Here is a 12,217-nt window from a genome sequence, read left to right on the forward strand (position 1 = left end):
TTTCATATATTTGCATAAATTTAGGGAACTTTTTTCGTAAAAAAGAAATAAGTAAAGATTCCTTCCTTAGCCATTTTTATTTCAAGAATACTTAAACATTTAAAACAAGAAGGCACAGAAAAGGTTTTTATGGCGACAGTTTAAGAAGTTTTATATCAATAAGTTAAAATTTAAAAAAACACGGAAGTATCATGTCAGAAGCAAATAATAGTTACCAATAGAAAAGCGTAGGACTTTCATAAAAGTTTATATGAATTGACAACACACTTTTCCCAGGAATACATTATTGCCAAAATAATAAGCAAAACAAGGGTAATTCAGAAAAAAAATCAGATGAAAATGAGAACCTCAGTTAATTTTATTGTATAAAGAGAGAAATTTTTAAAATAAGAAGAAAAACCAGAAGAATACTTTTAAAAATTGAATAAAATCGCAAGAAAATAACATTTTACAAAAACTGTTTTCTTCAACACAAAAAGTAAAAATAATAGCAACAACAGTTTAAAAAGATATTTAGCTCAAGAAGTGGCAACCCAGATGAGTTAATTGCTTGAAAAAGAAAACAATAAATGAGGGGGGAGGGGTGCCTTAAAATGCATGAAATAGATAGTTAAAATGAGTGATTTCTTAAAGTTATTCGTAAAAAGTCGCAGGTTGAAGAGGAGAAGGAAGCGCACGAAGAAATAGAAATAAGGAAGTTAAGATCAGTGATTCCCGGTTCTCTCACATTGTTGAGAAAGGTTTCCTAGTCGAATACGAATAACGCAATTTTGATGGAAGTTTTGTCGAAAGATATATTTTTGTGTGAAATCTGCAACATTTGACTAGCAGAGCCCCCTTAGTTGACACTTGCGTAAATACATAAAAATAGCTAAAGTTGTTTGAATTGTTTATTTTTAATATAACTATTTATTTTAATAAGCGTTAATTGTTTGATTGCTTCCAAACTTGGCTCTCAAAAACTTCTAAAATTCAAGCATCTCAACTTCATTAATTCAATTTTCATATCGGATGGAGCGATATTTCCTCCATTTGAAGATGATCAGATACAGAAGCGCATTTCTTACATTTGCAATTGCATTCATTATATTTATATTATTAATACATTATAAAATTATGAATATAAGTAGCTATAATTATTAAGGCAGTTAAATTATTTAAAAAGGATTTAATTATAAAAATCATAAAATTTACGTAAATATCCAAGCAAATTAAATGTCATAATTTCTGTGTGATGTTCTGGTTAATTTTCCTGCCGGTTAAAAGTTCAAGACCGGCTGGGACGAATAGTTTTAAAGATGGAAACAATATAAGAGGCATCACAGTTATATGACAATACTAGTTTGATAATCAATAGAATAATTATTAATTATGTAATTATAATTATTTGAAATGTTAAATTATTTAATGCAGAACTGATTAAACAGCTCTCGAAGTTAAGGAAAAAAGGTAAGTCTGCTTATTTCATGAAAAAAGGTAAGTCTGCTTATTTCAACGTGGCATCACAGTTGAGTATTAAATTTAAATACCTATGCCATCTAACTTTACATTTTCTTATACTCGCGTTTCTTATTCGCGTCTTTTTTTCTTTTTTTTTCTTTCTTCTTCTTCTGAAAATGCTATGCTATTTCTGACACGTGCATCGGATTATAAGATATTTGTCACTGGAAAAATATTTAAATCAATAGTAGCAGTTTATTTTAGGGATAAAAATCTCATGGATGACTTAAATGCTACAGATCTTTTTTTTTAGTTTCTTATGTGAATTTAAATAATTTCAAATTATTAAAACAGAATGGAGCATCTATTTAGAAGATAAGAAAATTCATAAATGAAGATAAAATTCACATAGATAAAAGAATTCAAAATACGGTTTCATATTTTTCTGTGATTTAAGTAATGCTTTTTCTTCAGGAAATATTACATATTGGTGTGACAAATGTTGTATGAACAAACAATGATTAAAAACACAACATTTACAAAAAAACTATTTAAGGTGTAAAAACTTTTTTCTGTGTGTTTAGTCTTAGTGTTTGCATTTTAGACTAAAATTAACTGGTAAAATTCAAAATAGCCTTGAAAAGCGAAAATACTTATATTACAGGAAAATATTTACGAAATAATTAGAAAAAAAAAGCACAGGAATTATACATTCGTGGAAAAAACATGTAGTATCTTTTGATTATAAAATTCATACCCGGCATAAAATGCTTGTAACATTCGTAGTATACATAATAGAAAAAATTCATGTAAAGGATTAGAAAATTTTAAGTAACTAATATTTTTATGATTAATCTTATATCCATAAAATAAACTTCAAAATTGCGCCTTTCTAATGACTACTTTTTGCGAAAATATTTGTTAGAAGAAAAATGAATTATTTATTTAATCAAACTAAATTTACAGCTACGATGATAAGAAAGTAATAAGAACCCAGACGAAAAAGAAACATCCACATTAATTCCATATCGCAATAGTTGAAATAAATAAATAAGTTCTGAACTTTCTCTTTTACTGATCATCTTTGGAGTCAACAGTGATTCTGAAAATAAATAATAATTTTCTGAAAATATAATTTTGTAGATATATAAAAAAAAACTAGACTCATTAAGCTATTTATCCCTTTTTGTGAATTCTTTCTGTATATTTACAACTATTTTATTTTGTACAAGTTTTTAATAGTTACCTTTTATCAAAAGAGACAACAAGAAAGCCTATAATTGATTATTTTTGTATTTTGTGATTCATGAAGGAAATAAGTACTTGAAAAAGGATTAAAGATGGTGTAAAAGGATAAAGTAATAATTTCAGATTGTAAAGATACGTTTCATGTAATAATGTAATGTGCAGATTTCACAGAAAATGTTTTTAAATTTGTTTCGACATACATTAGCTATCATTATGTTACATTAGTAATCATTGTGTTATGCTTTTCACAATTTGATAACTTTATAAGGTACGAAAATAGGAGCCAAATTGGTAAATTGAACAAAAAAATTTAAAATTATTAACTATAAAATATTAAAACTCATTTTGTTCAATAATTAGGATTTAAATCAGTTTTTGATATCGAAAGAATACAATTACAAAAATTTCCAAATAAAAATGTCAATTTCATGAAAATTGAAAAATTATCATTTCAAAATGGCAATGCTTTAAATCGAACTAGATTTTGTTCTTTACTCAAAAACTTGCAACAAAGTGCTCATTTAATGAATTGAAATTTTTATTATTTTTCTGTGGATATTAGGTCATTGGGAAATTCAAGGAAGTTGCTCTCTTGGAACGTTGACAAAAAAAAAAAAAAAAAAAAAATTCCGAAGTCCATCAGGCGATTAATATCGAAACATCGTTCCAGGCTGCCAAACTTACTGGTCAAAGATGTAACTAATTTGACGTTCCGTGAACACCTTTCGTCCAGGATTTCTGCAAAAAGAGAAAGTATTATAACCACAAAAGAACTACATTTTAAAATTTTGAAGAATCTGCACAATTTAGACATTTCAGACTAAAAAAAAGGGTTTCTGGTATTATGTCTTACTGCATGCTTGTCCCTAAGTATGTGAATATATTAACATTGAAATGAGCTAGACAGATGAAATTAGGTAAATGGTCTTAACATGAAATTTGCAGATTTGTATCAAATTTTAGAATAAATCCATTAAAGAGTTGACGGTTTATCTATCTAACTTACATCAAGTATGTGAACAAGGAAACTCATTATCGAAAAGTGCAAGACAAATGAAATGTGGCAAACAGTTTTCGCATTAAAATTGACTATCTGTATCAAAATTTGGTTAAAATCGACCGAAGGAAGGAGGTTACAGCATGAATGAATGCTCGTTCAATGAAAACTGTGGAACTAATTTAAGATCTTCTTTTTAATTGTATCCTCTTTCTGTTGGAGAATCAATTTACTACGATTTGACGGAGTCATGCCTTGGAGAATTAACCACCATTTTATAGATTTTGGCTTCACTATTATGAACTGAACTCAGGTGTTATAATTTTTACTTAAGTCTAATTAATATTTGAGAACTGTAGTCAGAGAATAACAGAAGAACAATTTTGAGAATATTGCTTTTAATTTAACACATCGTTATTTGAACATGATTATTTCAGGAAACAATAGATTTCTTAAGCTTCTGCATTTATAATGCATGAGCTAATTTAAATTCATAAAGAGGAGTTTATTCTATTTTTTCCACAAACGTTCATAAGATCAAAATCTCCTTTATTTCTTTTTGCTCCTTTGTTTCATCACGAAAATAGCCATTAAAAACCCATAAAAGAGATAAGAATAAAACTATTTCCCGTTCTCAATTTCATTTTTAAAATTTTAAAAAGATTTACTTCTGTTAAAAACATCCGCTTCTTTTTATATTTAGAACAGCATTTTTCAATTTGTGCTTGAGATGAAGAGGCATTCATGGCTCATCGCTTTGAAAAATAACTCTTAAATTGAATAGATAAGTCATATTCGTGGTCAAAGAAACGCTAGACTATATAATCTAGTCTAGCTACATTAGGTTCTAGATCATTTCATTCTTATTTTTCACATTTTTTTCGCCTTTCAAGGAGAGTCATTCTAAGTAAAATAAATAAATATATTTGAGCTATTATTCATTTATAAGAATAAGGTTAATTGTATGAAGATAGTTATTAATCAATAACTCAGAATTGCATATATATATATATATATATAAACATAGTAATATATAAAAATACAAAGCAATTTAAAAACAAAATAAAAAATATAACAACAAAAATAAAAGTGAAAACATTAAGTATGCTTGAGAAAAAATATCTATAACATATATATGAGAAGAGGAAAGAAAAGATAAATACATGCGGAGCGATTAATGCCTTAACTCTCGCCCTTTTTCACTCTCTGCATATATATATATATATATATATATATATATATATATATATATTTCAAAACATAATTTTATGCATTTTTGCAAAATTTTTTTGCTTTTTCTTTAAACTAAAACTGACTTTTAACCATCTGAATTTCATGGTAAGTTCTGGTACCGGGAATTACACTTTATAAATGCTACAATTAATAAATATGTCTTCCTTAGCATTCTCAAGCGAAATGTATAGCAAAGTGTGAGCAACTTGGATATCTCAAGACATTTTAAATTGTATTAGGATAACGATCTAAAACATACTGCTGATATTTGAAAGTTATGCATCCTCTATCACTGCCTGGTGTGATTAAGACCCCTGTCCAGAGTCTAGATCTTAATGCCATTAAGCATATGTGGGATCATTTGCAGCAAAAAATCAATGAACAATCAATTTTCTAACAAGCAGAACATCTGATTGAAGAGTGGGCCGAAATCAACTGATCACTTGGCGCAAAATTGACTGAATCCCTACCAAATAGACTGCGATAAGTCATTAAGCCCAAGGGTGGCCCAACAATATATTGACTATTAAGTTCATAGTTCTTTTTCTTAATTTATTGAATAGTGTCCCAGTATTTTTTTAAGCAGATTTTTTATTTGATTTTTTTAAACTTTAAATTGTAATCATAATTGCCTTAATATATGATTTTTTTTCAGTTACTATAATTTGTAGCTATCAAAATTATATATATATATATATATATATTTGCTTAAGTTGTTTATTTAAGTTATATTTTAAAATTAGATTCTGTGAACTTCTATTTTGTCTTAGCATTTTTTGAATGACTGCAAATATTTTGTGAAAACTCTATCGTATCGAAATTCTTGGGCGTGATAACTTAATCAGAGTGAAGTCCTCCGATTCTTTAAATAAACAATGAATTTGTCGTTTACAATATATTTTTTATTGTTAAACAAATTGATTTTGCTAATATTCTGTATTAGTGATTATTTCGAAACAAAACTGTGTTTTTAAGTCTGTTTTATCTAAACTCCTGTAAAAATAGAACCAAAATGATTGTATATCTAGGTAAGAATCAAGAGAAGAAATGAATGAGAAAATACCTCTTTAACTTATATTCTATTGGGTGTTAAATTAGTTAATAGTTAAATTAGTTAAACCCCGTTATAAATCTATAAGAAGACAATTTCAGTATAATTTAGCTTAATTAGATTAACGTCTATTCAAGGCTTATTTGTTTAGTTCAAAAACCATTCTGGGTTAATTAATTCATGTTCGTTCAATCTAGCATTCACTATGATATTCGAGAGGTATGTGAGATGAATCTCGCCATTTCGAGTCATAAGCAGATGAAACAACGACTAAGAAGCATATGAGCATGTCACGTTTGACCTACGATGCTAAATTAATGTACACCAGCAGCATGTGTATGATGGACCATGAGAGAAATCGGATCAAAGAATCATGATTCTAATGCTATATAAAAGTGGCCCCATAAAAATAGACGAATTAGTTTTATACGGATATATTTCAAAATTCAGACTGAAAAAAATTATTTCGGATATTGATATTTTGATTGTTTGGCAGATATTGAAGGTACTTTAAAATAGATTAATCATCGGCTATTTTCCCCTTTTAGGGTGTTTCTAATCAAGTGATTTTAAATGTTCATGGGAATATTTTATTTCCTTCACTTTAACGTAAGCAATGTAGGATGTATAGTAGCAAAGGCTGTTATTTTATTTCCTTTCCTTGTTGAGTTTTATGATAACGAAATTGCCTTTCCTATGTAAGTGATTTCTTTTGTAAAATTTTTATTAATTCATTTTTAAGCTTAAAAATATTTTTTTTAGATATACAATGTATCTTGACTTCTGTAAATAATGATTTTCAACCATTTACTGTTTAGCATTGCTTCAGTATTAAAATGTCTCAATTGGGATAAGGTATTAAAATACAATGGACTTTAATTTCTGGGGCTATTGAAATCTTAAGGATTAATTTCATGACTGTAACAGCAATCTTCAATGTAAACATTTTTTTTTTCAATAGAAAGAAATATGCAATGCTCCTTTTTTGTATTTTTTTGCCGCCTGTCCAAATTGGGTTTGCTTAAAAATATATTTTCGATAAATAATTAAATGAGTTTTCTCAATACTCACTTAAATATACAGGTATAGTTAAGTGGCGTTTTTCATTAGTAACTTAACCGAAAGGGCAAAATATGTCGCTAAATTACTAGTCTTCAGTTAACCTGTGTATTAAAACCTGCCTTTAAGTATGTACACTATATTGGCATGTTTTAATGTCTCTACATAATAAAAAGTGTATATATATATATATTTTACATTCTGTATTTAAATCTACTGTAGAAACATCGGTACTGCAAGTTGCTGTGGATGGGTCGAAATGGATAATCGCCATTTCATGTCAAAATCCTGATCATATTTGGGGTTACATAGTTCATTCCTGAAGTTGAATAGCTGCTGAATAAATTATGCTTATGGCAATACAGATTCACGAGAACCAAACTTGAATATGCCTGAGGTTAGATATAAAAACTACCAAAGCTAAATCGCTCTCACAATATCAACTTACATTAATATAATCACATAAACTTGCTACTGTAACCACTCACAAGGACGATAAACAGTATAAACTAAATGCATTGTAATGATTCACATTCAATCACAAAAATGACAACTTGTTACAGAATCTTCATGCATTCATTCGTATATGGGCACCCTTCCCTTTAAACTATTCTTTTAAAGAATATAGAGATGAGAAACGAATCTTTACTTACCTTCTTGGTATTCCTTTTAAAAGCCAATAAAAATCGTTCTCTGATTCAGGTATAAATACGATCTGTGGATGAGTGAATGAAATGCATGAATGAAGTCCGACCCGTAAAAAGTGTTGTGACGTGCGAGTAGCTAAGTCGTAATCTTAGCCCTAGTTGGCGCTACTGAAAAACCAAGAGACGCTCATTCGGCTTAAATCTCTCACAGATAACTGTCAGCGGGCTTGTTAAGTGCCATGAGTCACAACAACAAAGCCAATAAAAATAGAACAGTTTGCACGTTTTGGCAACAGCATAGTTTCAGATTTGCACTTGCTTACGAAGTATAATCTTGAGTTAAAATTCTCATCTACAAGAGGATTAATCTCTAAAGGAGAACTCCGTTACAATAAAATATCTTGATCATAAAAAAAATAATTATCAGAATTTGTATAGTTGAAAATGTTCTCAAGCTATTTTGTTGGAAAATGCTTACTGAATAAATTTCGAAAATACGTTAAACGAACATTCCTTCGCTGGTCTATGTAATTGGGGTATACATGAAGCATGTGATTTGGAACGAAACGTTTCGATTGTTTTACGGCTACTTTGTTCGGCAAACTAATTACTATCACAGTTGCCGACACTAAGGTTGAAAAGTTAGAAATAGCACTAAGATAGTTCCTTAGGATAAACTCGATCGATGGGAGAGGATATTGATTAAGTAGAACAGATGTCCGCACGTCAAGTACGTCCGGGTTTAATTTACCTTTAGGCTAATGGGGACCGGAACTTTCCATTTAAACCACCTGTCCGCAAGGTAAAAGATACTTGCGTGTTAACCGAGTGGATGTCATGAAAGGAAAAAAAGGTTAGAATTCGGTTGATCAGTGAATGATTTTTAATAGTAGGGTAAATGTAAATACTTCAAATGTGTATACTGAATACTATGGAAGTGAAGAATGTTTGGGAAAGGTTTTGAACCTATAATGCGATTTGTACTTCAAACATCGGTAGCAACTCTTTGTTAGCTGAAATTGGAAATAGATCTAAAGTATTATATGCCAACCCCCTGTGATTTTTTCAATTGTGTCTGTACAACTTTTAATTGTTCATATAATTGAAACGTTATTATAGTATTCTTTAATCCATTTGAGATGGAATGCATACTGTGTGTATAAAGAATTTTCTAACTAAAAAGACGGGTAGCACAACGTGTATACGATGGTATTTAATTGCAATTATCGGCCAATATGGAATTTTAATTTCTGTGGAATTGCCTCCAAATCCTTCGAGATATAAGGACTCGAATTGTTCAAATAAAATAACATTTTATTAAACCCTTGATAAATAAAATGTAATTTTATTTTAAAACTATCGTCCCATTATTTATATTGAATGGAGGGTAAAATTCCTGGAATTTTAACAGTTTAGTTATATTAACGTCCCGTTTTAACACAACACTAATGCTATTTTGAGAAGGACCGCTTAATTTTGAGCCGCGGTCATACGACGAGGAGGACACCTGAACTGGCACAACTCTCTTCAAACTTCCACACCACACCAGCTGGAATACGTTTGGCCCCGACGGATTTAACGTACACCAGACCCGATTACACGACAGTTCTTCGGTGGAACCGAGTCTCCAACCTGAAGCTCTACGGTTCCAAAGCCGAGACCTTACCACCAGGCTACCGCGACCCTGGAGTTTCAATATTAATACTGCAGCTCAACCTGTAGCTAATAAGGTGGTATTTATTGGTTAGCCTTTCTTTCGACATGTAAAATTCCAACTATTTGAAATCAATTCCTAATCGAACATCGTCACAAAACAAGAAATTTATCTAGATTACTGTCTTGTGACGGTCTGCTGAAATTTAAAGAAAATTCGGATGCTCAGTTCAGGCTCCGTCTCTCTTCAGTTCTTTTTGATCTAGCTAAAAAAGCCAATTGAGTTGGACTATAGCTTGCGCGTATATCAAAAACTGAAAAATCTCGAATTGATTACGAAACTTGCATACCAATGTTATTCGCAAGAAATTTGATTCGATCCTGCACTTGGAAAAAGGCTTGGATTGCTTTAAACTATTAATTAACTTGCAGAAACTAACAGAAATAAAATAGAATGTATCTTTTTATACAAACCGAATTCCGTTCAATTCGAAATTCTCATTGAACCTTTTAAATTAGTATCACTCAGCAGTAATCGAGTCTCTTAGCAACTTAATTTTGTTTTTCACAATAACGATTCGATAACAAAACCACAATAGCTCATTGTATTTATTTTGAGACTATTTCATAGTGACAACTCTAAGTAGTAACATCGAAAGCTCATGATCAGTTATTAATTTGAAATATAGATTTGATCTGTTGTTTAAACTCTACAAATTCTGGATAACAAAATTATGAGATATGATTGAATAATCAAAACTACATTAAATATATTTTAATATGTAATAAATGATTATAAATATACGTTATAAAATATTAGATTTTTGTTTAGAAAAGTGCAATTTCAAATTTAATGTTTCCCTAGGAAAGCAATTTGAAGAATGAATCTAATTTGCTACTTTAATAACTTTGAATTAGAGCTCATTTATGTATAAATTATGTAGGTATCTATCTTGGAATTAAACTGGGGAAAAAAAACCAAAAGTATTTTAATTGCGAAGACTTAACCGGATTAAATTTTAAATTCCTGTCTACCTAACATGTGCTTTAGCGATCATATTGACCAGTATTCTTTCTGTATTAATTTGCATAATCGTCTAACATTTCATTTTTCCAAAAGTTTAGGCAAATTTTAAGTTTAAAAAATGTGCTTTTAAGTTCGTATTACACTTTTTTTGTATTCCATAAACCGTGAAAATGAAATGTTTAACCAGTTTTGTCACAATTTTGATAATGAAAATATAGCAACAATGTATCATCTGGAATTTTTCATAATCGGTTGATGCCAATTTGGCCATTGTATAATTTCGGCTCTGGTACAAGAAAGCTCTAGAGATTCGTTTTTCCCAAAGATTGTTCTGATATTTGATTCTGACTCACGATAAAATCTAATGTGCTCCGGATTGACTCTCTGGCATGGATCCGAAGCTCGAAAATATCATAATGTAATGTTTCGGACTATTAGTTCTGATCTCCTTTAAATTTATTTAAATCGTAGATTCATCAAAATCTCGAGGTCGAATTTTTAGACAATAACAACCAATTATCTATAATATACTTTGAATATGAAAAAAAATTAATATGCTGCAAATGTTATCTTTTGTAAAATCTTATATCAGACTTATTTAGACAATTTTTTGACTTTAGGAAATTGGAATTGGTAATCTATGAAATGTTTTTTTTTTCCTTTTTATCTATCAAAGCTATCTTGAAATTATACATTCATAAATTCAAACAAATCTAGTTTGTATTCATTTTTACTTTTGCGATAAGTAATAAAATTATTCATTGTTTTGTTGCTGATTATTTTAATATTATTGTATTTAAATAATTCGTTATTGATTTAGTAGTATCCTCATGAAAGCCAAAATCATCCTCAAAGCTGATTTGGCATGAATAAGATGAGACTGTATTACCATTCGCAAATACAGCTGAAAATCCTTGAGAGAAGGAAAAAAAAGATAAATGTGTTGTTATAAATCACAGGTGCAAATGTAGAAGAAGTGGTAAAAATGACGTTTGTCATGTTTTCATTGTTTTTTATTTGAGTCATATAAACGAATGATGAAATCTACTAATTCGCTGAATATCTCCTACCAATACAAGCTCAGTAGCACATAAATAAAAAATGGAATCATTACTCGTTGTTTTCTTAAATATTTTTTATATCATTACATATTGTTTTTCCTTTTCATATTTTTACAACGTATTTAGACCGTAGAATAATAAGAAATAATAATTTATATATTTCGAATATATTTATTATTTCAGTATCTGAAATAATTCTCGGTCCTCTTTTTTACAGATGTTTCACAAAATACTAAAAATATAATCAAATTTCAATACTGAATATATCCATGAAATATCGAAATATCTTTCAAAAGTACTTTTTAAGTTTATAAATTAGAAAAAATTTGAATTTAGTTTATTTCCATTAATTGTATATAAACTGACTTTACTTTTGAATATCGTTTAATTGATTATGATAAACGAGAATATGGGCAACATAACTTTTTTCAATTTCTAGAATATTAACTGTGTTAAGAGACCTTGACAATTTAAAAAAATTTATCATGAAATAATAAATAGATAGATTCCCGATAAGAAAAGATTACTGCAGCATAACACTTTTTTTATTAATTGATAAAGGAATTATTAATTTCTATTTCTAGTTAATTTTGCATAGTTAAACATATTTTTTCTTTCAATATAAGCAAATCTGCTGAAAATTATATGAAAGTTAATCTAAACCTTATAATATTGTAACTGTAAAATAATTCCTAATTTTTCACTTATGTGTTCAGAAAAGTTGTATAAAAGCTACAAAATAAATTCACCAAAATTATATTTTTAAAACTAAGATAAATTAAGTTTAGTTATTATATTGTT

This window comes from Argiope bruennichi, chromosome X2 (genome assembly GCF_947563725.1).
Source record: "Argiope bruennichi chromosome X2, qqArgBrue1.1, whole genome shotgun sequence".
NCBI lineage: Eukaryota > Metazoa > Arthropoda > Arachnida > Araneae > Araneidae > Argiope > Argiope bruennichi.